Raw genomic sequence first — 27,056 nt, 5'->3', positions numbered from 1 at the left:
CCCCTGCGATCTCCTCCCTTGCCTCCCTCAGCAGTCTGGGACACAAATCATCTGGACCTGGAGATTTGTCCACTTTTAAGCCTGCCAACACCTCCAATACCTTGTCACTCCCTATATCAACTAGCTTAAGAACCTCGCAGTCTCTCTCCCCGAGGTCAATACCTTAATCCTCATTCTTTTAGGTGAAGATGGATCTGAAGAATTCATTCAACACTGTAGCGATGTCCTCTGGCTCCACCCATAGATTGCCCCCTTGGTCCCTTATGGGCCCTACTTTTTCCCTGGTTATCCCCTTCCCATTGATATACTTGTAGAATATCTTGGCACTTTCCCTACTTTTACCATCCAGAGTTTTCTCATATCCCCTCTTTGCTCTCCTAATTGCTTTCTTAAGCTCCACCCTGCACTTCCTGTACCCCACTAATGCCTCCACTGATTTGTTTCCCTTGTACCTGCTAAAAGCCTCTCTTTTCCTTCTCATCGTAACCTGAATATCTTTGGTCATCCATGGTTCTCTAGGCTTGTTACTCCTTCCTATCATCCTAGAGGGAACATGTTGAGCCTGTACCCTCCCCATTTCCTTTTTGAACACCCCTCACTGCTCCTCTGTAGATTTCCCCACAAGTAGCTGTTCACAGACTACCTTGGCCAGATCCTGCCTTATTTTACTAAAATCCACTCTCCCCCAATCCAAAACATTTTTTTGCAACTTGTCTATTTCTTTGTCCATAACAAACTTAAACTGTACCTTGTTCTGGTCGCTATCACTAAAATGCTCGCCCATCACCACCTCAGCCACCAATCTGGCTTCATTCCCCAGAATTAGGTCCAGCACTGCGCAGTCCCTTGTTGGACCCTCTACATATTGACCTAAAAAGTTCTCCTGTACACAATTCAAGAAATCCACTCCATCCAAGCCCTTGACACTAAGTCTATCCCAATTAATGTTGGGAAAGTTGAAATCATCTAATATAATTACCCTATTGTTATTGCTTTTAGAAAACTCCACCCCTAAGATCACCCGTGCTTAGGGCTCATTCATCACTACAATCACGTGACCCCTAAAGACCCTCTTCAATCATTACATTTCCTCCCCCTTTAGTTTTTTCACATTTCCTATTTTAATCCACAATATATACACAGGTCATGCAATTAAAGATTTTCTCTGAGGTGGTTTTCTAATTCGGTTACAGCAGCATTGCTCTACCACTTGGGATTGTGTGGCACCTTATCGAGTGACTTTTGGAAATCCAAGTACACTACATCTACTGGTTTGCCTTAATCTACCCTACTAGTTACATCCTCAAACACCTCTTAATAAAGTTATCAAAAGGATTTTACTTTTGTAAAACCATGTAAAACCATGAAACCATGTAAAACCACGGACAGGAGACTACGCCTGAGTGAGATGAAGGTGGGGTGTAGGGTTGGGAATATGGTTCACGTGGTAATCTCTGGTAAGTTTTTCTAAAGTTTAAATATAGATTAAGAGTCAGGCTCTGACAAAGAACTAGCAAACTTCAAGTGAGTTAAATAGCCTTGTTAAACAGGGGCTGCCTGGTAGTGGCAATTATCTGTCAATCAGATGAAAAGAGTTGGTTCAATAGGAAGTGAGGTGTAGACGGAGTGTGGAGTTGGGAATTTGGTTCATGTGGGAATTCGGTACACAGGGCAAAAGAGGTGCTCCATCTGATACTTTTTTTTATCAGTCTCCAGTAATTGGAGCAAGAGAAGGAGCTGGTTGGTGAGAAAACATGGCCCTGAAAGCCAAGAGGAGTTCAGTGACCTGTCAACTGGAATGCCTTTTGGTGGCCCACTCTGATGTCCTCCAGCCCTGCTCTGGCCACAGGAGGTCCAGAAATCTCACCACTCCAGGGAGGTGGTGGTGTAGTGGTATTGTCACTGGATTGGTTTTCCAGAGACCCAGGGTGATGCTCTGGGGACCTGGGTTCGAAGTCCATCACGGCAGATGGTGAAATTTGAATTCAATAAAAATCTGGAATTGAAAGCCTGATGATGACTACGAAGCCATTGCCATTTGTCATAAGAACCCACCTGCTTCACTAATGCCCTTTCAGGAAAGAAATCTGCCATCCTTACCTGGTCTGGCCTACATGTGACTCCAGATCCACAGCAATGTGGTTGGCTCTTAAAAAATGCTGCCTGAACAAGGGCAATTAGGGATGGGTAATAAATTTTGGTCTAGTCAGTGACACCCACATCCCATGAATGAATGAAAAAATGGTATACTTTACTTTCTAGTCTCCAGTTTATAGTAAATTGTCATAAAGTAATCTTAAGGTATGACAGGGAAGCTCAGCCGCACAGAATGCCATGCTGTAGCACACGGGGAGCCATGGACACTTCACGTGGCCTAGATGAGCACATGTACAGGAGGTGTCACCAGCTGCAGAACTTGAGCTCCAGGTTTCGGAACTCAAATGGCAGCTGGAGTCACTGTGGCTCATCCGCAATGCTGAGGACTATGTGGATAGCACATTTATGGAGGTGATCATACCACAGGTTAGGACCATTCAGACAGAGAGGGAATGATGGCCTCCAGAAGGTCTAGGAGGACCAGGCAGGCAGTGCAGGAGCCCTCTGAGTCTATTTCGCTCATGAACCAGTTTTCCATTTTTGACCCCGGTGAGGGTGTTGGTTCCTCAGAGGAGTGCAGCAAGCACCAAGTTCAGGGCACCAGAGGTGGCTCATCTGCATGGGTGGGAAGGAAGAAGAGTGGAAGAGGAATAGAGATAGGGGATTCAATAGTTAGGGAAACAGACAGGCCTTTCTGCGCCTTTAGACGTGACTCCAGGATGGTATGTTGCCTCCCTGGTGCCAGTGTCAAGGATATCACATAGATGCTGCAGGACATTGTTAAGGGGGAGAATGACCAGCCAGAGTTCACATTGGTTCACATTGATACCAACAACATAGATAGAAAGAGGGATGAGGTCCTGAAAGCAAACTTTAGGGAGCTAGGTAAGACATTAACAAGCAGGACCTTAGAGGTAGTAATCTGTGGATTACTACCAGTGCCATGCGATGGTAAGCATAGAAATAGGAGGTTAGAGCTGGTGAATGCATAGCTGGAAAGATGGTGTAGGAGGGAGGGATTCAGATTTCTGGGGCATTGGGACCAGTTCTGGGGCAGGTGGGACATATGCAAGCCAGGTGGTTTGCACCTCTGTGGGACTGGGACAATTTCTTTGCTGAGAGGTTTGCTCGTGCTGTTGGAGAGGGTTTAAACTAGTTTAGCAGGGCGATGGGAACCTGAGGGTCGACTTAGATGGGGCAAAATCAGAAATGGTAATGGAAGGCAGAAAATCAGTGAGTGAGTCTGGAAGTCAGAGGGAAAAAAAGATAGAAAATGAAAAAGACAGTTTGGCAGTGCTCAATGGTATATACTTTAATGCCAAGGAGCATAGCAAATGAAGCAGACGAGTTGAAGGCACAGATAGAAACGTGGCTGTGATATAGCTATTACAGAAACATGGCTTAAAGAGGGACAGGAATGGCAGCTCAACATTCCAGCTTACAGGGTTTTCAGATGAGATAGAAAGGGGGATAAAGAGGGGTGGGGAATTTTGGTTAGAGAAGCATTTACAGCTGTGAGGAGGGATGATATGTTAGAAGGATCATCAATTGAGGCCATATGGATTGAGCCGAAGAATAAAAAAAGGGACAGTCATACGACTGGGAGTGTACTATAGACCCTCTATAGAAGAAGCAAATATGTAGCCAAATCTCTGAGAAGTATTAGTAGGGGATTTTAACTACCCCAGTATTGACTGGGACAGTTTTACTGTGAAAGGAATGGATGGAACAGATTTCTCATAGTGCATTCAGGAAAACTTTTTTGGCCAGTACGTAGAAAGTCCAACAAGAGAAGGTACGGTTCTGGACTTAGTTTTAGAAAATGAAGCTGGGCAGGTGGAAGGAGTGGCAATAGGAGAGCATTTTAGTGGTAATGATTATAATTCCGCTAATTTTAGCATAATCATGGAAAAGGACAAAGATAAAACAGGAGTTAAAGTTCTAAACTGGGGTAAAGCCAATTTTACTAAGCTGAGGAGCGATTTAACAAAAGTGGACCAGAAACAGCTAGCTGAAGGTAAATCAGTGTCAGAGCAGTGGGAGGCATTCAAATGGGAGATTCAAGGCTTTCAGAGTAAACAGGTTCCCACAAAGAAAAAGGGTGGAACTGCCAAATCTAGAACCCACTGGATGTCAAGGAGTTTACAGGGAAGGCAGAAAAGGAAAGCTTATGTCAGACACTAAGAACTCAAAACAACAGAAAGCCAAGAGGAGTATAGAAAATGGAGGGGTGAAATCAAAAAGGAAATTAGGAAAGCAAAGAGAGGGCGTGAAAGAATATCAGGAAATAAAATCAAGGAGAACCCAAAGATGTTTTATCAATACATTAAGAGTAAGAGGATAACTAAGGAAAGAGTAGGGCCCATAAAAGACCAAAAAGATAACCTATGTGTGGAGGATGTGGGCATGATTCTTAATGAATACTTTGCGTTTGTCTTCACAAAAGAGAGGGACAATGCAGATGTTTTAGTTCGAGGAGGAGAAGCAGTGTGAAGTATTGGATGTGATAAACATAGGATGAGAGGAAGTATTAACGGGACAAGCATCCTTGAAAGTGGATAAATCACCCTCAAACCTGCTCCACCATTCATTAAGATCATGGCTGATCTGTTTGTGTTTCGAGTTCTAAATTCCCACCTACCCCAATAACCTTTGATTCCTTTGCCTAACAAGAATCTATCTATCTCTGCCTTAAAAATATTCAATGACCCTGCCTCCGCCACCTTCTGAAACAGAGTTCCAAAGTTGCACAACCTTCTGAGAGAAAAAAATTTCTCCTCATCTCTGCCCTATAAGAGCGAACACTAATTTTAAAACAGTGCCCCCTATTCTGGACTCACCCACAAGAGGAAACATCCTTTCCACATCCAGCTTGTCAAGACAATTCAGGATCTTGACCGCTTCAATCAAGTCTTCTTTTAAACTCCAGTGGAAACAAGCCCAGCCTGACCAAATTATCCTCATAAGACAACCTGCTCATTCCAGGTATCAATCTAGTAAACCTCATCTGAACCGCCTCCAACGCATTTGCATCCTTCCTTAAATAAGACCAAAATTGCACACAATATTTGAGATGCAGTCTCACCAATGCCCTGTATAACTAAACATAACATCCTTAATTTTATGTTCAATTCCTCTCATAATAAAGAAAAGCATTTCATTAGTCTTTTTGATTACATGCTGCACCTGCATACTAACTTTTTGTGGCTCATGCACTAGGACATCTAGACCCCTTTGCATCTCAGAATTCTGCAGTCATTCTCCATTTAAGCAATACTCTGTTTTTTTTATTTTTCCTGCCAAAGTGAACAACTTCACATTTTCCCACAGTATGCTCCATATGCCAGATTTTTGCCCATTCACTCAACTTATCTATATCCATTTGCAAACTCCTTATGACTTCTTCACAACATACTTTCCTAACTAAATAAAAGCAAAATACTGCGGATGCTGGAAATCTGAAACAAAAACAAAAATAGCTGGAAAAACTCAGCAGGTCTGATAGCATCTGCGGAGAGGAACACAGTTAACGTTTCGAGTCCGAATGACTCTTCAACAGAACTAAAGAAAAATAGAAATGTGGTGAAATATAAGGTGGTTGAGGGGGCTGAGACAGGTAGAGCTGGATAAAGGGCCAGTGATATGTGGAGGCAAAGAAGAGATTGCCAAAGATGGCATAGACAAAAGGACAAAGGGGTGTTAATGGTGGTGATATTATCTAAGGAACATGCTAATGGTGACATTAAGGGTAGAAAGCAGGACAAACAAGTGGCAGATGGCCCTAGTGGGGGTGGGGTGGGGGGAAGGGATTGAAATGAGCTAAAAGGTGGAGATATAACGATAGATCAAAATACATTTAAAAATAGGTGGGGAAAGTTGTCTCTTTCTGAACTTGCCGCATTCCGTTCTCTCAGGTCCAACCCTGACTTTGTCATCAAACCTGTTGACAAAGGTGGTGCTGTTGTTGTCTGGCGCACTGACCTCTACCTCGCAGAGGCTGAGCACCAACTCTCAGACACTTCCTCCTACCTCCCCCTGGACCATGACCCCACCACTGAACATCAAGCCATTGTTTTCAGGACTGTCACTGACCTCATCTCCTCTGGAGATCTTCCCTCCACAGCTTCCAACCCCATAGTCTCCCAACCTCGGATGGCCCACTTCCAAAATCCACAAACAGGACTGTCCAGGCAGACCAAGCGTGTCAGCCTGTCCTGCCCCACAGAACTCATTTCTTGCTATCTTGATTCCATTCTCTCTCCTCTTGTCCTGTCTCTTCCCACCTACATCCACGACCCCTCTGATGCCCTACGTCATATCAACAATTTCCAGTTCCCTGGCCCCAACCACCTCCTCTTCACCATGGACATCCAATCCCTCTACACCTCCATCCCCACCAGGATGGTCTGGGGGCTCTCCACTTCTTCCTTGAACAGAGGCCCGAACAATCCCCATCCACCACTACTCTCCTCCGTCTGGCTGAACTTGTTCTCTCACTGAACAATTCCTCCTTAAACTCGTCTCACTTCCTCCAAATAAAAGGTATGGCTATGGGTACCAGTATGGGCCCCAGTTATGCCTGCCTCTTTATGGGTTATGTGGAACATTCCTTGTTCCAGTCCTACTCAGGCCTCCTCCCACAACTCTTTCTCCGGTACATCGATGATTACTTCGGTGCTGCTTCATGCTCTTGTCTGGACCTGGAAAAATTTATTAATTTTGCTTCCAATTTCCACCCCTCCATCATTTTCACATGGTCCATCACTGACACTTCCCTCCCCTTCCTTGACCTCTCTGTCTCAATTTCTGGTGATAGACTGTCCACCAATATTCATTACAAGCCTACCAACTCCCACAGCTACCTCGACTACAGCTCCTCACACCCCGCTTCCTGTAAGGACTCTATCCCATTCTCTCAGTTCCTTCGCCTCCGTTGCATCTGTTCTGATGATGCCGCTTTCCAAAACAGTTCTTCTGACATGTCTAGGTACTTTACAGCCTTCCGGACTGAATATTGAGTTCAACAACTTTAGATCATGAACTCTCTCCTCCATCTCCACCCCCTTTCCGATCTCCCTTTTTCCAATAATTTATATATATTTTTCTTTTCCCACATATATGCATTATTTTTAAATGTATTTCCATCCATTGTTTTATCTCTACCTTTTAGCCTATTTCGATTCCCCCCACCCCACCCCCACTAGGGCTATCTGTCCCTTGCTCATCCTGCTTTCTACCCTTAATGTCCCCATTAGCACATTTCTTAGCTAATATCACCACCATCAACACCTCTTTGTCCTTTTGTCTATGACATCTTTTGGCAATCTCCACCTATCACTGGCCCTCTATCCAGCTCTACCTGTCCCACTCCCCCCCCCCTCCCCCCACTCCTTAAACCAGCTTATATTTCACCTCTTTTCTATTTGTCCTTAGTTCTGATGAAGAGTCATTCGGACTCGAAATGTTAACTGTATTCCTTTCCACAGATGTTGTCAGGCCTGCTGAGTTTTTCCAGGTATTTTTGTTTTTGTTCTAGATTTCCAGCATCCGCAGTATTTTGCTTTTACCTCTGACATCTCTTCCTTCTTCCTTAACCGAGGGTTTCCACCCACAGTGGTTGACAGGGCCCTCAACCATGTCTGGTCCATCTCCCACGCATCTGCCCTCACTCCTTCCCCTCCCTCCCAGAACCATGATAGGGTCCCCCTTGTCCTCACTTATCACCCCACCAGCCGCCACATTCAAAGGATCATCCTCCGCCATTTCCGCCAACTCCAGCATGATGCCACCACCAAACACATCTTCCCTTCACCCCCCCCCTGGTGGCATTCCACAGGGATCATTCCCTCCAGGACACCCTGGTCCACTCCTCCATCACCCCCTACACCTCAACCCCCTCCAACAGCACCTTCCCATGCAACCGCAGAAGGTGCAACACCTGCCCCTTTACTTCACCCCTCCTCACCGTCCAAGAGCCCAAACATTCCTTTCAAGTGAAGCAGCGCTTCACTTGAGCTTCCCTCAATTTAGTCTACTGCATTCACTGCTCCCAATGCAGTCTCCTTTACATTGGAGAGACCAAATGCAGACTGGGTGACTGCTTTGCGGAACACCTTCAGTCTGTCCGCAAGCATGACCCAGACCTCCCTGTCGTTTGCCATTTCAACACACCACCCTGCTCTCATGCCCACATGTTCGTCCTTGGCCTGCTGCAATGTTCCAGTGAAGCTCAACGCAAACTGGAGGAACTGCACCTCATCTTCCGATTAGGCACTCTACAGCCACCGGACTTAACATTGAGTTCAACAACTTCAGATCATGAACTCTCTCCTCCATCCCCACCCCCTTTCCGATCCCCCTTTTTGCAATAATTTATATTTTTAAAATATATTTTTCTTTTCCCACCTATTTTTAAATTCATTTCGATCTATCGTTTTATCTCCACCTTTTAGCCCATTTTGATCCCTTCCCCCCACCCCACCCCCACAAGGGCCATCTGCCACTAGCTTGTCCTGCTTTCTACCCTTAATGTCACCATTAGCACCTTCCTTAGATAATATCACCACCATCAACACCCCTTTGTCCTTTTGTCTATGATATCTTTGGCAATCTCTTCTTTGCCTCCACCTATCACTGGTCCTCTATCCAGCTCTACCTGTCCCACCCCCCTCAACCAGCTTATATTTCACCACATTTCTATATTTCTTTAGTTCTGATGAAGAGTCATTCGGACTCGAAATGTTAACTGTGTTCCTCTCCGCAGATGTTGTCAGACCTGCTGAGCTTTTCCAGCTATTTTTGTTTTTGTTCTACATTCCTACCTATCTTTGTGTCATCTGCAAATTTAGCTACCATGCCTTTGCTTCCCTCATCTAAGTCATTGATGTAAATTGTAAAAAGTTGAAACCCCAGCACCGAACCCTGTGGGATTCTTTTTTTTATTATTCATTTATGGGATGTGAGCATTGCTGGCTAGGCCAGCATTTATTGCCCATCCCTAATTCCTCATGAGAAGTGGTGGTGAGCTGCCTTCTTGAACCGCTGCAGTCCATGTGGTGTAGGTATACCCACAGTGCTGTTCGGAAGGGAGTTCCAGGATTTTGACCCAGCAACAATGAAGGAACGGCGATATGTTTCCAAGTCAGGATGGTGAGTGGCTTGGGTGAGAACTTGCGGATTGTGGTGTTCCCTTGTGTCTGCTACCCTTGTCCTTCTAGATGGTAGTGGTCATGGGTTTGGAAGGTGCTGTCTAAGGAGTCTTGGTGAGTTTCTGCTGTGCATCTTGTAGATGGTACACACTGCTGCCACTGTTCGTCGGTGGTGGAGGGGGTGAATGTTTGTGGATGGAGTGCCAATCAAGCAGGCTGCTTTGTCCTGGATGGTGTCAAGCTTCTTGAGTGTTTTTGAAGCTGCACTCATCCAGGCAAGTGCAGATTATTCCATCATGATCCTGTCTTGTGCCTTGTAGATGGTGGACAGGCTTTGGGGAGTCAGGGGATGTGTTGCTCGCTGCAGGATTCCTAGCCTCTTAGCTGCTCTGGATATTGTCCTGGTCTTGCTGCATTTGGACATGGACTGCTTCAGTACTTGAGGAGTCGTGAATGGTTCTAAACATTATGTAATCATCAGCGAACATCCCCACTTATGACCTTATGATGGAAGGAAAGTCATTGATGACACAGCTAAAGATGTTTGGGCCTAGGACACTACCCTGAGGAACTCCTGCAGTGATCTCTTGGGACTGAGATAACTCACCTCCAACAACCACCACCATCTTCCTTTGCACTAGGTATGACTCCAACCAGCAGAGAATTTCCCCAATTCCCACTGACTCCAGTTTTGCTAGGGCTCCTTGATGCTACACATGGTCAAATGCTGTCTTGCTGTCAAGGGCAGTCACTCTCATCTCACCTCGGCAGTTCAGCTCTTATGACCATTTTTGAACCAAGGCTGTGATAAGGTCAGAAGCTGAATGACCCTGGCAGAACTCAAACTGAGCATCAGTGAGCGGGTTATTGTTAAGCAAATGCTGCTTGATAGCACTGTTGATGACCCCTTCCATCACTTTACTGATGATGGAAAGTAGACTGATAGGGCAGTAATTGGCTGAGTTGGATTAGTCAGACTTTTTGTGTACAGGACAAACACAGGCAATTTTCTACATTGCCAGGTAGATGCCAGTATTGTAGCTGTACTGCAACAACTTGGCTAAGCGCACAGCAAGTTCTGGAGCACAAGTCTTCAGTACTATTGCTGGAATATTGTCAGGGCCCATCGCTTTTGCAGCTTCCAGTGCCTTCAGCTGTTTCTTGATATCACGTGGAGTGAATCGAATTGGCTGTCGACGGGCATCTGTGATGCGAGGGACCTCCGGAGGAGGCTGAGATGGATCATCCACTTGACACTTCTGGCTGAAGATTGTTGCGAATGCTTCAGCCTTATCTTTTGAACTGATGTGCTGGACCCTTCCATCATCGAGGATGTTTTTCTTTTATTCACTCACGGGATGTGGGCTTCACTGGCTGGGCCAGAATTTATTTCCCATCCCTAGTTGCCCTTGAGAAGGTGGTGGTGAGTTGCCTTCTTGAACGGCTGCAGTCCGTCAGCCTCTTCCTCCAGTGAGGTGTTTAATTGTCCACCACCATTCACGGCTGGATGTGGCAGGGCTGCAGAGCTTAGATCTGATCCATTGGTTGTGGAATCGCTTAGCTCTGTCTATCACTTACTGCTTGCAAATAGTCCTGTGTTGTAGCTTCACCAGGTTTACACTTCACTTTTAGGTATGCCTAGTGCTGCTCCTGGCATGCCCTCCTGCACTCTTCATTGAACCAGGGTTGATCCCCTGGCTTTGTGATAATGGTAGAGTGGGGGATATGCCAGGCCATGAGGTTACAGAGTGTGGTTGAATACAATTCTGCTAATGCTGATGGCCCACAGCACCTCATGGATGCCCAGTCTTGAGCTGCTAGAGCTCTTCCAAATCTATCCCATTTAGCATGATGGTAGTGCCACACAACACGATGGAAGGTATCCCCATTGTAAAGACGGTACTTTGTCTTCACAAGGACTGTGCGGTGGTTGCTCCTACTGATGCTATCATGGACAGAATCATATGCAGCAGGCAGGTTGGTTTGGTTGAGGTCAAGTATGTTTTTCCCTCACAAGGTGATGCAGACCCAGTCTAGCAGTTATGTCCTCTAGGACTCAGCCAGTAGTGGTGCTACCAAGCCACTATTGGTGATGTACATTGAAGTTCCCCATCCAGAGTACATTCTGTGCCAACCTGAGTGCTTCATCCAAGTGGTGTTCAACATGGATGAGCACTGATTCATCAGCTGAGGAGTTGTGGTAATCAGCAGGAGGTTTATTTGCCCATGTTTGGCCTGATGCCATGAGACTTCATGGGGTCCAGAGTTGATGTTGAGGGCTCCCAGGGCAACTCCCTCCTGACTGTATACCATTATGTCATCACCTCTGCCGGTGGGACAGGACACACTTCAGGATGATATTGGTGGTGTCTTGGATATCATCCCATGAGTATGACTATGTCAGGCTGTTGCTTGACTAGTCTGTGAGACAGTCCTCCCAATTTTGCACAAGCCCCAGATGTTAGTAAGGAGGATTTTTCAAGGTTAACAGGACTGGGTTTGCCATTGTCATGCTTGGTGCCTAGATTGATGCCAGGTGGTCCATCCAGTTTCACACCTTTTCATTGACTTTTTAGCAGTTTGAGACATCTGAGTGGATTTTTCCAGAGGGAATTTAAGAGTCAACCACAGTGCTGTGGGTCTGCAGTCACATGTAGGCCAGACATGGTGAAAACAGCAGATTTCCTTCCCTATAGGGCATTAGTGAACCAGATGTTTTTTTCTCCCCCCACAACAATCACTAATTCCAGATTTTTATTGAATTCAAATTCCGCCATCTGCCGTGATGGGACTCAAACATGTGGTGGGATTCGAACCCAGGTCCCCAGAGCATTATCCTGGGTCTTTGGATTACCAGTCCAATGATAATACCACTAAGCCAATCCTTGTCATCTTGCAGCCAGGTCTCCGTAATGGCTATCAGGTCATAGTTATTTACCTCAATTACTTCATTGCAATATTTAAACCAGATGGATTTTGATTAATTCATTTACTTTGTTATGAATGCTACGCTCATTCAGATAGAGAGCCTTTAGTTTAGTCTTTTTGTTATCTTTGTGACATCTAGGCTTGATTCTTTGTTCATTCTTAGGTTTTTTTTTCTCTGTCCCTTCCTGCCATTCTCTGACCCTCATTTCCCATGTTGCGATCTTCCTCTCTTACCCTGATATCACATCCTTCCACATTTGATTCCTTGCCCCCACTATTTAGTTTAAAGCCCTCTCTACTTCCCTAGCTATGCGGTTCGCAAGAACACTGGTTCCAGCCCGGTTCAGGGTGTAGACCATCGCAATGGCACAGCCCCCAATTTCCCCAGTACTCATGCCAGTACCCCATGAGCTGGAACCCACTGCTCCCACACCAGTCTTTGAGCCACATATCAACCTCTCTAATTTTATGCACCCCATGCCAATTTGCATGCGGCTCAGGTAATAATCCAGAGGATATAATCTTTGAGGTTCTGCTTTTCAATATAGTGCCTAGCTCCTCATACTCTCTACGTAGAACCTCCTTCTTCATTTTACCTATGTCATTGGTACCTACATGGACCATGACAACTATTACTCTCCACCACCCCCCCCACTGCAAGTTCCTCTCCAGCCCTGAGCAGATGTTCCAAACCCTGGCACCGGGTTTTGCTACAGAGAAAGTGTCAATCCCCTCACTATCACTGTCCCCTACTACCACTGTGTTCCTTTTTGCTCCCCCCACTTGAATGGCTTCCTGTCCCACGGTGCCACTGTCAGTTTGTTCATCCACTCTGCAGCCCCTGCTCTTATCCAAACTAACTGAGAGAACCTCAAACCTCTTGGACAATTGCAGAGGCTCACACTCCTGCCTTCCTGTCCTCTGGGTCCCCTTACCTGCCTCACTCGCATTCACACCCTCCTGTCGCTGACCATTGACCAAATCAGAAGACCATATCCTAAGTGGTGTGACTACCTCCTGGTACAAAGCATCCAAATAACTTTCCCCCTCCCTGATTTGTCGCAGAGTCTGCAGCTCAGCCTCCAGCTCAATGACTCTGAGCTGAAGTTCCTCAAGCCGCAAACATTTACTGCAGATGTGTTTGCTCTGGATCACAGTGTTATCCAAGAGCTCCCACATTCTGCAGCCTTGACACATCATCTGTCCTGCCACCCTTAATAATTACTTAATGATATTATTCATTTATTTATGTTGCTTTTTCATATATTTTATAAACTTACCACCAATTTGTGTACTATTTTAAAACCTTAGGGATAGAACAGAACTTACCCACTTACCAGATACTCATCAAAAGCTAGCTCCTTTCTTTGTAGTAGAGCAAGAACCAATTCTACAGAGCGAGAAAGATAGAAAAAGGAAATTAACACCTCCTTCCCCCACTTCGCCAAACTCCCCCTCTCACCAAATTCAAATCTTCACTCAGTTTGCTCAGCTGCACTCCGTGTGCCTTTGCTGTGGAGAGTCTGACCATCTTTCTCCAATCCCCACTGGATATAGGTGAGGTGCCGAAGGATTAGAGGTCTGCTAGTATTGTACCTTTGTTTAAAAAGGGAGCAAAGGATAGACCAAATAATTAAAGGCCAGTCAGTCTGACCTCAGTAGTGGGCAAATTATTGAAATCAATTCTGAGGGACATAGTAAACTGTCACTTAGAAAGGCATAGATTAATCAAGGACAGTCAGCATGGATTTGTTAAGAGAAGGTTGTGTCTAACTAATTTAATTGAATTTTTTGAGGAAGTAACAAGGGGGATTTATGAGGGTAGTGCAGATGGTGTGGTCTACATGGATTTTAGCAAGGCTTTTGACAAGGTCCCATGTGGCAGACTAGTTAAAAAGATAAAAGCCCATGGGATCCAGGGGAATGTAGCAAGTTGGGTACAAAATTGGCTCAGTGGCAGGAAACAAAGGGTCATTGGTGATGGATGTTTTTGTGACTGGAAGGCTGCTTCCAGTGGGGTTCCACACGGCACAGTAGTAGGTTTCCTAGTTTTGTGGTATATATTAATGATTTAGATGTAAATGTAGGGGAAATGATCATGGAGTTTGCAGATGACACAAAAATTGATCGGATGGTAGATAGTGAGGAGGATAGCTGTAGACTGCAGGAAGATATCAATAGACTAGTCAGGTGGTCAAAAAAGTGGCAAAATGGAATTCAACCCAGAGAAGTGCGAGGTGATGCATTTGAGGAGGACAAACAAGGCAAAAGATTCCACAATAAATGGGAGGATACTGAGAGTTGTAGAGGAAGTGAGGGACCTTGGAGTGAATCAAAAGATCCCTGAAGATAGCAGGACAGGTTGATAAGGTGGTTAGAAGGCATATGGAAATCCTTTTCTTTAATAGCTGAGACATAGAATATAAGAGCAGGAAGGTTATGCTGGAACTATATAAAACATTAGTCAGGCCACAACTTGAGTACTGTGTGCCGTTCTGGTCGTCTCATTACAAAAAGGATGTAAATGCATTAGAGAGGGTACAGAGGAGATTTATGAGGATGTTGCCAGGACTGGAAAATTGCAGCTATGAGGAAAGATTGGATAGGCTGGAAATGTTCTCCTTGCAACAGAGGAGGCTGAGGGGAGATTTGATTGAGATGTACAAAATTGTGAGAGGCCTGGATAGTGTGGATGTGAAGGGCCTATTTACTTTAGCAGGGAGGTTGGTGACTAGGGAGCATAGACTTAAAGTGATTTGTAGAAAGATTAGAGGGGGGATGAGGAAATTTTTTTTCACCCAGGGGGTTGTGGGGTCTGGAACTCACAGCCTAAAAGAGTAGTAGAGGCAGAAACCCTCAATTCATTTAAAAGGTATCTGGATATGTACCTGAAGTTCTGTAACCTGTAGGGCTACAGAACAAATGCTGGAAAGTGGGATTAGCCTGGGTGGCTTGTTTTTAGGATGATGCAGACACAATGGGCCAAGTGGCCTCTATTTGTGCTGAAAGCTTTCTATGATTCTATGTTGACTTGTTCTAATCATACTATGCTTTTCTAAGTGCATTGTTACGACATCATTAATAATAGATTCCAACACTTTATCGATGACCAATGTCAGGTTAATTGGCGTCTAATTCTGTTTTTTCTCGCCCTCCTTTCTAAATACCGGTAACACGTTTGCTAACTTCCAATATGCTGAATCATTCCAGAATCTAGATAATTTTGGAAAATCATAGCCAGTGCATCCACTATCTCTGCAGCTATCTCTTTTAGATCCCTAAGGTGTAGCCCTCAGGCACTCACTGTGCTGGATTGAAAATGTCTGGCCTGAGTCAGAAGGTCAGGCAAGATAGGAGCATTTAATTTTAAGGTAAGAAACTAGGGGCTGAGTGGCAATCTGACTCAATTGCCACTCCACCAGATGTCAAGGGCTAATGTGTTAAATTACCTAAATGTTCTATCCACTAAAAACAAGATAATCCAATCAGGAGTAGGCCATTTAGAACTGAGATGAGGAGGAATTTCTTCACACAGAGGGTGAGAAATCTTGAGAATTCTCTACCCCAGACAGCTGTGGAGGCTCAGCCATTGTGTATGTTCAAGACAGAGATTGATAGATTTCTAGATAGTAAAGACATCAGGGATATGGAGATAGTGTAGGAAAATGGTGTTGAGATAGAAGATCAGTCATGATCTAATTGAATAGCAGAGCAGGCTCGTGAGGCCAAATGGCTTATTCCTGTTCTTATTTCCTACATTCCTATATTCCTGATTACCATTCTATCAATCAACTCCCAATTATCAGCAAAGTATTGAAGGAGTCATCAACAGTGTTATGCAGCAACACTTGTTCACCATTGCAGTCGGCAATCCAATAGGGCCAACAGATCCAAACCTCATTAAAGCCTTGGTGAGGCGACATCAAGACAGCATTTAATCGAAACAAAAACAAAAAATGCAGGAAAAACTCAGCAGGTCTGACAGCATATGTGGAGAGAAAGACAGAGTTAACGTTTCGAGTCCGTATGACTCTTCTTCAGAGCTCTGATGGACTCGAAACGGTCTGACTTCTTCCAGCATTTTTTTGTTTTTGTTTCAGATTTCCATCATCCACAGTATTTTGCTTTTATCTTAGCATTTAATTGAACGCAGCATCAAGGAGCTTTATCACAACAGAGTTCAATGGGAATAAAGGAGAAATCTCTCCAGTGGCTGGACTCATACCTGGCACAAAGGCAGGTATGTCATTGGAGGCTAATCATCTCAGCCGCAGGATATTGTTGTGGGGTGTTTTTAATTAACTATTTTAATTACTTTCTTTTAAAAAATGACCATAATCTTGTCACAGAAGTGTCTTTATTCCAAACATCTTTGTCTACTTTATCAATGACCTTCCTTCTGTTATAAGATCAGAAGTGGTGCTGTCTGCTGATGACTGCGCAGTGTTCAGTACCATTTGTGCTTTCTTAGATTATGGCACAGTTTATGCCTACACGTAGAAAAATCTGGTCATTACCCAGCCTTGGGCTGGTAAATGACAACTGGCATTCATGGCACATCAGTGCCAGGCATTGGTCACCTCCAATAAGAGAGAGTGTTGAGATTCAATAACATCATCATCACCATGTATCCTACCATCTATATCTAGGGATCACCATCGACCAGAAACTGAACTGAACTAGTCACATAAAACCTGTGGCTACAGAAGCTGGGAAATCTGAAGTGAGTAGCCTACCACCTGACCCCTCAAAGTCTTTCTACGATCTACAAGATAGAAGCCAGAAGTGGATGGAATACTCTCCACTTGTCTTGCTGAGTGCAGCTACAAAAACACTCACAAAACTCAACACCATCCAGGATAAAGCTACCCACTTGATTGGCACAATATCCACAAGCCTAAGTATCAATTTCATCCACCATTGGCATACTGCGATTGTACTGTATCCTATCTGCAGAGTGTACTGCAGCAATTCATGAAGGCTTCTTTGACAGCGTGTTACAACCCATGATCTCCACCAACTACAAGGACAATGGCAGAAAGTACATGAGAAGACCACTGCCTCCAAGTTACTCTTTTGATCACACACCATCCTGATTTGGATAACGTCCCCTTTTATTCATCATCACTGGATTTTGGAGATCGCACCCAATAGCACGTGGGATGTTCACCACACATACTGAAGTGGTTAAACTAGTAGGCTGATCAGCACCTTCTCAAGGACAACTAGGGCTGTCCAATAAACGTCAGCCTTCCCAACCACACCCACATTACAAGAATGAAAAAATCTCATATTTCTCACTGTACTTGTGAATTCAACCTTTGGCACAAATGTTATCTTGATAGAATACACAACCACTGTAGGCGATGAGATGGACAATCATGTAATGCTGCTTGGACACTACAGATGGCAAGATTTATGGGATATTTAATTCCATTGTCCTTCTGTATTTTCCTTGTTTTTGTTTTTCATTCAAGCTTATTAGTCTTTGTAATCAGTCCTGTAGTTAACTTATTTGACACTTAATTAAATTAGCAGTTTCTTACATAATTAAATGAGTAGTTGTTTGTTACTAAGTAATCTTTACACTTCATTTTAACTCTTCATTGAATCACAGTAAGCAGAATAGGAAATTGTGATAAACGACTGAGCACCACGTGGTGTCTTTGTAAATCATTGCGGCTGTGATTCTTATTGCTGGAACCCACATGGGAAAGGAATAGCTTACTTAGGGAAAATGGACAAACTGAAGAAACGCCCAAACACATGACAAAACATGGTGGCAGTGGATAGCAAGTATAAGACCCAGAAAAACTCCAAGAAAAGATTACAGACCTGACAAGCCTACAAATCCTTGAAAAGAGGATAAAAGGAGTGGATTGAAGACTCACCAAAACATCTGGAGCATCGCAAGTGCAGCAGATGCAAGCTGAGACAGACCCAGAGTCCAGACAACGGTGAACACAGACCAGAATCAACAAGCAATGGCAGTGAAGCAGCAGTAAGTCCAGAGCTTGGTACAAGCATGGATTCTATATTGCCATTCCCAGAACCATTCCAAAATGCTGAAGGCTCACAACAAGCTCAGCACTGGGACATTGGAGAAAGAGGTTTTCCAGATATAGAACTGCTTCTGGTTTGCACAAAAAGGAACAAAAGGATCAGGTCAGTACATTGCTCTATGCAGTTGGAACTTTTGCTGGCAACATAATAGGGAGACAGGGAGTCAATGAAACTTCAAACTCTTGCAATGAGTTTCTCCAGGCATTTGATTCGTACTTCAGTATTTGCAAATATATAATTATATAATGGGCAAAATTTAACAAGCAAAAACAAATATCAGGTGAAAGCATGGATTCATTAATCATTGATTTATACAGGCTGGCAGAAAATTGCAACTACGGAACATTGAGGGATGAATTGTATCATGAAATTTTTGAAAAATATTTTTTTTTAAAAAAGCCTTAACTGAAATTCTGGAATTTGAAATGAGACAGAACCAACTACTTCAAAATGCAAGGCTACCTTCCAAAGTGAAGGTAAGGAAAGCAGGAAAGACCTCACCAAGGATGTGTGAAATGAGAGAGAGGCTTCTGGTAATCTACAAACATTGAAACCCAATGCTAAGGAACACATTAAAAATGCAAAGTGTTGGACTTTAATTAACTGTAATCCTATTAAAACAATAGGTTTGCACTGGAGTGCTACTTTGGATTGCATTACAGTGCTTAAGTTGGAGGTTGGTGAGAGAGGGAAGAAGGGATCCTTTGATTTTCCACATTTCCTCAGTAAGAAGAGTGGCAACCTTGGTAGGTGGAACCTGGTAGTAAAAATAAAAGGAATAATTTAAGGGTAAGTCATGACAGGGCAGCTCTGCTGAGTGGAATGCTCCTCCTGTGCAATGTGTGCATTAAGGAACACTTCCAGTGTCCAAGGTGACCATGTGTGCAGCAAGTGTCTCCAGTTTCAGCTACTCTAAATCCGCGTTTCTGAGCTGGAGCTGTGGCTGGAGTCACTGCGGAGCATCCGCAAAGTTAAGATCTTTGTGTATAGCACATACAGTGAGGTGGTCACACCGAAGGTAAAGAGTGCACAGGCAGAAAGAGAATAGCTGACCGCCAGACAGAGTAAATACACTAGGCAGGTAGTGCAGGGGTCCCCTGGGTCCATCTCCCTCTCTAACAGATTTTCTATTTTGGATACAGCTGGGGGAGCTAGTTTCTCAGGGGAATGCAGAAAGCCAAGTCTGTGGCACCATGAGTGGCTCAGCTGCACAGGGGGCAGAAAAAAGAGTGGGAGAGCAAGAGTGATAGGGTATTAGAACCATAGAACCATAGAAAAGTTACAGCACAGAAGGAGGCCATTCGGCCCATCTTGTCCATGCCAGCCCGAGGACACCCTTCTATCATAAGGGGAACAGATAGGCATTTCTGCGGCTGCAGATGTCACACCAAGGTGGTATGTTGCTTCCCTGGTGCCAGGGTCAAGGATGTCACTGAGCGGCTGCAGGACATTCTGAATGGGGGGTGCACAGTCAGAGGTCATGGTCCATATTGGTACCAACGACATAGGTAAAAAGAGGGATGAGATCTTGAAAGCAGAATATAGGAAGCAAGGAGATAAATTTAAAAGCAGGACCTCAAATGTAGTAATCTCAGATTACTCCCAGTGCCAAGTACTATCAAGATCGGGAATAGGAGAATAGACCAGATGAATGCGTGGCTGAAGACATGTTGTAGGAGGGAGGGATTTAGATTCCTGAGGCATTGGCACCAATTCTGGGAAAGATGTACAAGTTGGATGGGTTGCACCCCAGCAGGACCAGGACCAATATCCTTGCATGGGTATTTGTTAGTACTGTGGGGGAGGGTTTAAACAAGAGTGGCAAAGGGATGGGAACTGAGAGGGGAGACACAAGAGAGGGATACAAAGATATGAATGAAAGACAGAAAAGTAGAAAGCAAAAGTGGAAGGCAGAAGAAACAAGGGCGAGCAGCAAGTGGAGCCATAGTGCAACAAAAGGTGGGTAAAAATGTTAAAAAAGATAAGCCTAAAGGCATTTTACCTGAATGCACGGAGTATTCTCAATAAGGCAAACAAATTAGCTGCATAAATAGATGTAAATGGAGACATGGCTGCAGGGTGACCAAAGCTGAGAACTGAAATATTGAAGGGTACTCGATGTTTAGGAAGGACAGGCAAAAAGGAAAAGAAGGTGGGGTAGCATTGTTAGCTAAGGATGAAATCAGTGCAATAGTAAGAGAGGATATTGGCTCAGAATATCTAGATATAGGATCAGTTTGGGTGGAGCTAAGAAGAAACAAGGGATAGAAAACATCAGTGGGAGTTGCCTATAGGCCTCCAAACAGTAGTGGTAAGGTAGGGGATGGCATCAAACAGGAAATTAGATATGCATTTAACAAGGGTGCTAAAGTTATTTACATATAGACTGGGCAAATCAAATTAGCAATAATAATATAGCGGATGAATTTCTCGAGTGTATATGAAACGGTTTTTTAGACCAGTACATCAAGGAACCAACAAGGGAATATGCTATCCTAGATTTTGTATTATGCAGTGGAAGGGGTTAATTAATAATTTTGTTGTGCGGGGTCCTTTAGGGAACAGTGACCATAACATGCTAGAATTCTTCATTAGAATGGAAAGTGAAGTCGTCCAATCTGAAACTGAGGTCCTAAATCTAAACAAAGGAAACTACGAAGATATGAGGTGTGAGTTGGCTAAGATAGATTGGGGAACTTCATTAAAAGGCATGATGGTGGATAGGCTATGGCTAATATTTAAGGAACAAATGTATGCATTGCAATAATTATACATTCCTCTCTGGTGCAAAAACGCAACAGGAAAAGCAACCCAACCATGGCTAACAAAAGAAATTAAGGGTAGCATTAGATCTGAAGAGGAGTCGTATAAAGTTCTAGAAAAAGTAGCAAGCTTGAGGATTGGGAGCAGTTTAGGATTCAACAAAGTTGGACCAAGAGATTGATTAAGAGGGGAAAAATAGAGTATGAGAGTAAACTTGCAAGGGACATAAAAGCGGACTGTAAAAGTTTCTACGAGTATGTAAAAAGAAAAAGGTTAGTGAAGGCAAATGTAGGTCTCTTACAGTCCAAAATAGGAGAATTTTAATAGAGAACAAGGAAATGGCAGAGCAATTAAACAATTACTTTGGTTCTGTCTTCGCAGAGGAAGACATGAATAACTTCCCAGGAATTGTACTGAACTAAGGGTCTAGTGAGAAGGAGGAATTGAAGAAAATTAATTTTTCTAAAACAATAGAGCTGGAGAAATTAATGGGACTGAAAGCCTCTGCATCCCAGGGTACTAAAGGAGGGGCCATGTAAATAATGAAGGGTCATTCGGACTCGAAACGTTAACTGTGTTCCTCTCCACAGATGCTGCCAGACCTGCTGAGTTTTTCCAGGTATTTTTGTTTTTGTTTTAAATAATGAATACGTTGGTTGTCATCTTCCAAAATTCTGTAGATTTTGGAACAGATTGGAGGGTGGCAAATGTAACCCCACTATTTAAAAAAGGAGTGGGAAAGCAGGGAATTACAGACCAGTTAGCCTAACTTCAGTAGTAGGGAAAATGCCAGTCTATTCTAAACAATGTGATAACAGGACATTTAGAAAAGATCAGCGGGATTAGACAAAGTCAACATGGATTTATGAAAGGTAAATCATGTTTGACAAACCTATTGGAGTTTTTCGAGGTCGTAACTAGCAGAATAGATAGGGGAGAACCAGTGGATGTGGCGTATTTAGATTTTCAGAAAGCTTTTGATAAAGTCCCACATAAGAGGCTAGTGTGCAACATTAAAGTACATGGAATTGGGGGTAATATATTGGTATGAACTGAGAATTGGTTAGCAGACGGGAAACAGAGAGTAGGAATAAACGCATCTTTTTTGGAGTGGCAGGCGGTCACTAGTGGGGTACCACAGGGATCAGTGCCTGGGCCTCAGCTATTCACAATATATATCAATGATTTGGATGAGGAAACCAAATGTAATATCTCCAAGTTTGCTGACGACACAAAAGTTGGTGGGGATGTGAGTGGTGAGGAGGATGTTAAGAGGCTTCAAGGCAATTTAGACAGGGTGAGCGTGTGGGAAAATACATGACATATGCAGTATAACGGGGATAAGTGTGGCGCTATCCACTTTGGTAGGAAAAACAGAATGGCAGAGTATGGTGAAAGATTGGGAAACATTGATGTACAAAGGAACCTGGGTGTCCTTATACACCAATCACTGAAAGCAAGCATGCAGGTGCAGCAAGCAGTTAAGAAGGCAAATGGTATTTTGGCCTTCATTGCGAGAGGACTTGAGTACAGGAGCAAGGATGTCTTTCTGCAGCTGCACAGGGCCTTGGTGAGACCACACTTGGAATATTGTGTGCAGTTTTGGTTTCCTTACTTAAGAAAGGATATACATGCCATAGAGGGAGTGCAGCGAAGGTTCACCAGACTGATTCCTGGGATGACGGCAGGATTGCCGTATGAGGAGAGATTGGGTGAACTAGGCCTCTATTGACTGGAGTTTAGAAGAATGAGAGGAGATCTCATTGAAATGTATAAAATTCTGACAGAACTGGACAGACTGAATGCAGGGATGATGTTTCCTCTGGCTGAGAGGTCTAGAACAAGGGGTCACAATCCCAGGATACAGAGTAGGCCATTTAGGACTGAGATGAGGAGAAACTTCTTCACTCAGAGGGTGGTGAACCTGTGGAATTCTCTACCACAGAAGGCTGTGGAGGCCAAGTCACTGAATATATTTAAGAAGGGGATAGATAGATTTTCAGACTCTAAAAGCATCAAGCGGTATGGGAGAGAACGGGAATATGGCGTTGAGTTAGAGGATCAGCCATAATCATATTGAATGGCAGAGCAGGGTCAAAGGGCCGAATAACCTACTCCTGCTCCTATTTTGTATGTTTCTATGTTAACTGCTAGTAAGCCAGAATATAAAACCAACTGTGGGGGATGAATGAACCCTGTCTCATGTTCGTTTCACTATCTTAAAACATGTTTAAAGGTTTCTGACATGAAACATCAAAAAATGTGATTACTTGTTCTAAAACAATGACGACAGCAGACATGGTAATCGAATTCCTTTGGAATATACAGCTACAGCAGCGCTTTAAGAACTGGGGTTTTACCAAGCCAAAGTAGACACCATCAGAGAGATTTTGGAAAAAGACTTCAGCAGAGAAACAGGCTGAAGAGTTATCTCTCTCTCTCTCTCTCTTTCTCTCTGTCACCCCCCGGCAAGAAGCACAGAACCCTGTTCAAGGAATCAGCATACCCAAGATCTACCAATGAACTAAGGTCTGGTAACAATTGCAACATCTTCTACATCTACCTGCTCCAAGAAACCCGATAACTTAAATCAGCCGCAATGTTTAATAACCTATGCCTCAAAGACAAGCAAAGAACTTCTAACCATATGTTCTTTCAACTTTTATTTGGACTCTAGCTTTCCTTATTTCTGATACCTATGTGTATGATGTCGTGTTTGTTATTATTTTCTCTTGGGTTTAATGGCTAATAAACTTGCTCTTTCTTTGACTCAAGAAAACCTTGTTTGCTTGACTCTTTATTGTTCACTGCATAGATAATAAAAAATACATTTGGATTTGGAAATAAATTTAAACATTTTTTGTTGTGACCAACCAAGGGGGCTGAATAGAGGAGAGCCAGTTCACTCCTCCTCACCTGGCCGTAACAGTTGATTTATAATCGCACAGTAGTTGGGGTCCTAGATGAAGCTCTATGAGATCTCTTGCAAACGAGAAAAGATCTAACTGTGTTTTGAATTTTGTAAGCATGGGCTGGTTGGGTATAGTCCTAGAAGCACAGTGGCACTGAAATTCATGTACCACATTACTCATTTGTGTGATAAGCGGAATGTCTTTTTGGCTTGATAGCAGCATCCTGCTAGTGACAAATACCACTCATGTTCTTACTGCATAGCAGCAGTGCAAAACAGCTAGCTTCACCTGTTGCTGACCATTAACTGCTGCGTTCTCCATGGCAATGCCTCTACCAATCAGAGTCCATTTGCCAACCAATCAGCACTCTGTTCTCATACAGTATAAAGTTGTGGCTTCCCCTGACATTGGTATTCTTCTGATTATCCTGATGAGTGCAAGACAAAAAGCTTTGACAAATGTCTTTTTGCAGCAATACTGAAGTTCTGTACTACCAAACGACTATTATTTACAGACTTGGGAAAACTGAGGACTGAATACCATGTTACCCTAAGAGCTGATGCTAAACCAATTTCACACCAAGGAAGTACCTCTTTACACCAAGGATGATCCCTCACCCATCCTTGGACAAAGTCAAGGGTGAAATTGAGCACATGCCACAGCAGGGAGTTATCTCTCCAGCAACCATACCAACAAAGTGGTGCTCTGGAATGATCACAGTCCCAAAGCCAAATGGCTCAATTAGAATCTGTGTAGACTTGACTCAATAAACAAATCAGTGGAACATAAGATCCACCCGATAGCGTCAGTGGATGAGAGTCTTGCCAAAATAGCTAAAAAGACCCTATTCATAAAATCAGATGTAAACAGTGCATGTTGGCAATTGCCTCTGGACAAAGGATTCAGACTGATGACCACATTTATAACGATTTGGTCATTGTCACTTTAATAGATTACCATTTGGAATCGTGTCTCCAGAAATATTCCAGAGAACGATATCTCAGACCCTAGGAGGCATGGGAGGAGCATAAGTTCTACAGGATGCAGGTTTGACATTGAACAAGAAATGTGAATTTGCAAAACCTATGATTTAAATTTTTAGGGAACATCATGTAAGTCTCAGGAATAACAACCAACACAGAGAAAACAAAGGTGATTGGAGAATTTCCACAACCCAGGAACATTACAGAGCTACAAAGATTCCTAGGATTGGTCAACCAGGTAGGCAGTTCCTACCAAATTTGGCAGAGACCAATGAGCCGGTGAGATAGCTGTTAAGACAAGGTCAACAATGGTGCTGGAATGTGAACTAGCAAAATACTTTTGAGAAGGTCAAAAGTCTTCTAATTTCTCCTGAAATTTTAGCGCACTGTGATCCAGAGCTATTGACTATAGTAACAGCAGATGCATCGTCTACAGGTCTGGGTGCAGTTTTATTCCAACTACAAATAGATAGTAAAGGTAGACCAGTTTATTACACCTCAAGGTCATGCACAGGCACAGAAAAAAGATACACTATAATTGAAAAGGAAGCACTGGCAGCAACATTGGCATGTCAGAAGTTCTTGTGATGGGATTGTGGTTATGGGATTGTGGCTTAAAATTGAAACTGACCATAAGCCACTAGTCACTCTTCTGAACATGAAGGAAATTGCAAAGTTGCCACCTAAAATTCAACATTTCAGTCTGAGGTGTAGATTTATTCAGTAACTGAGTATGTTCAAGGGAAGTATCAGACAGCAGTAGATGACCTATCAAGGATACCTGTTGAAGGAACCAAAATAGAGGATTTTAATTTCATTGATGAAGTGAGTGTGTATATATCACTTATTACCAAACACTTATCAGATACTGCAAAGAAGCACAAGCAGATAAAACAATCACAACAGCAAGATGACAACTGTGTCCAGGTAAAGGAATGCTATCTGAAAGGATGGCCAGACTATACTCCTAACAATCTAGTACTATGGTAGTACTTCAACAGAGAAAGCACATCAAAATAATTGACAATCTCCTGGTATTTAATGAGAGCATAGTCATTCTGAGAACACTTTGGCTTGATATTCTCCAAAAAAATTCATCAAAGTCACTTAGGGATAGCAAAATGTCAAGCAAGAGCCAAGAAATCAGTCAGGTGGCCAGTTATTACTCATTCTATTGAAGAACTAATTTCAAATTGTGCAGTGATCAGCCAAGAGCAAAGAGAACCACTATCACCCTTTCACCTTTCCATCAAGGCCCTGGGGATGCCTGGGAATGGATCTATTTAATTTTAAAGGCAAGGTATTTCTTATTGTCGTTGATTACTGCTCCAGATGGATTGAAGTGAACATATTGCATAACATCACGGCAGAAGCAGTCATTCACTCACTGAAGAGAATCTATGCAACACGTGTCATGCCAAACATTGTAGTGTCAGACCATGGTCCACAATTTGCTAATGAATTATTCCACAACTTTGCGAAGGACTATGGATTCATGGGAAGACGACTGAGAATACAATTTACAGCTCTGTGACAAAGACTGGAACCAAATATCACCTCGAATGACCAAGAGACAGATAAAAAGCATGAACAGGAACAGAGAAACAAATAGACTCGTTACTTCAAATTCAGATACAGAGCACGAGACTTATCAGTGCTGTAGGCCGGGGAAAGAGTATGTATCTGAGACTAACAAAATGAAGGCATAATAATAGAAAGAGTTCCACAACCGAGATCTTACAGGATTGAGACAGACCAGGAAAATATAAGGGGAAACCACAGCGCCTTATAATATCCTTGGAAAGAAAGCCAATAGAAATTTGGGCTTACTACTCAGATCTGGATCAAGAACATGAAACAAAACAAAGCTCTATAGCCACCCAGGAGAAGGACACTCAGGTCAAATAATGAGAGAGTGCAGAATGTCTTCAACCTCAGAAAGAGATCAGAACAAGATCAGAAAGATTGGTCTAGGCACCTCAGAGACTAACCCTGTGAAGTCTGAGACTTTGGGGGATGATGTAGCAGCATGTATATAGTTGGGATAAAAAACTTGGAGGGAGATGTAAAGTAAAGGGTTAACATCAGGGGCACCTGATGCTGATTTAATGACACATGACTAAGTAACAGAGACCTGTGGGGAAGAGAAGTCCAACCTTGTG

The sequence above is a fragment of the Cetorhinus maximus genome, chromosome 14 (assembly GCF_964194155.1).
Source record: "Cetorhinus maximus chromosome 14, sCetMax3.hap1.1, whole genome shotgun sequence".
Lineage (NCBI taxonomy): Eukaryota > Metazoa > Chordata > Chondrichthyes > Lamniformes > Cetorhinidae > Cetorhinus > Cetorhinus maximus.
This window is presented reverse-complemented; position numbering follows the sequence as displayed.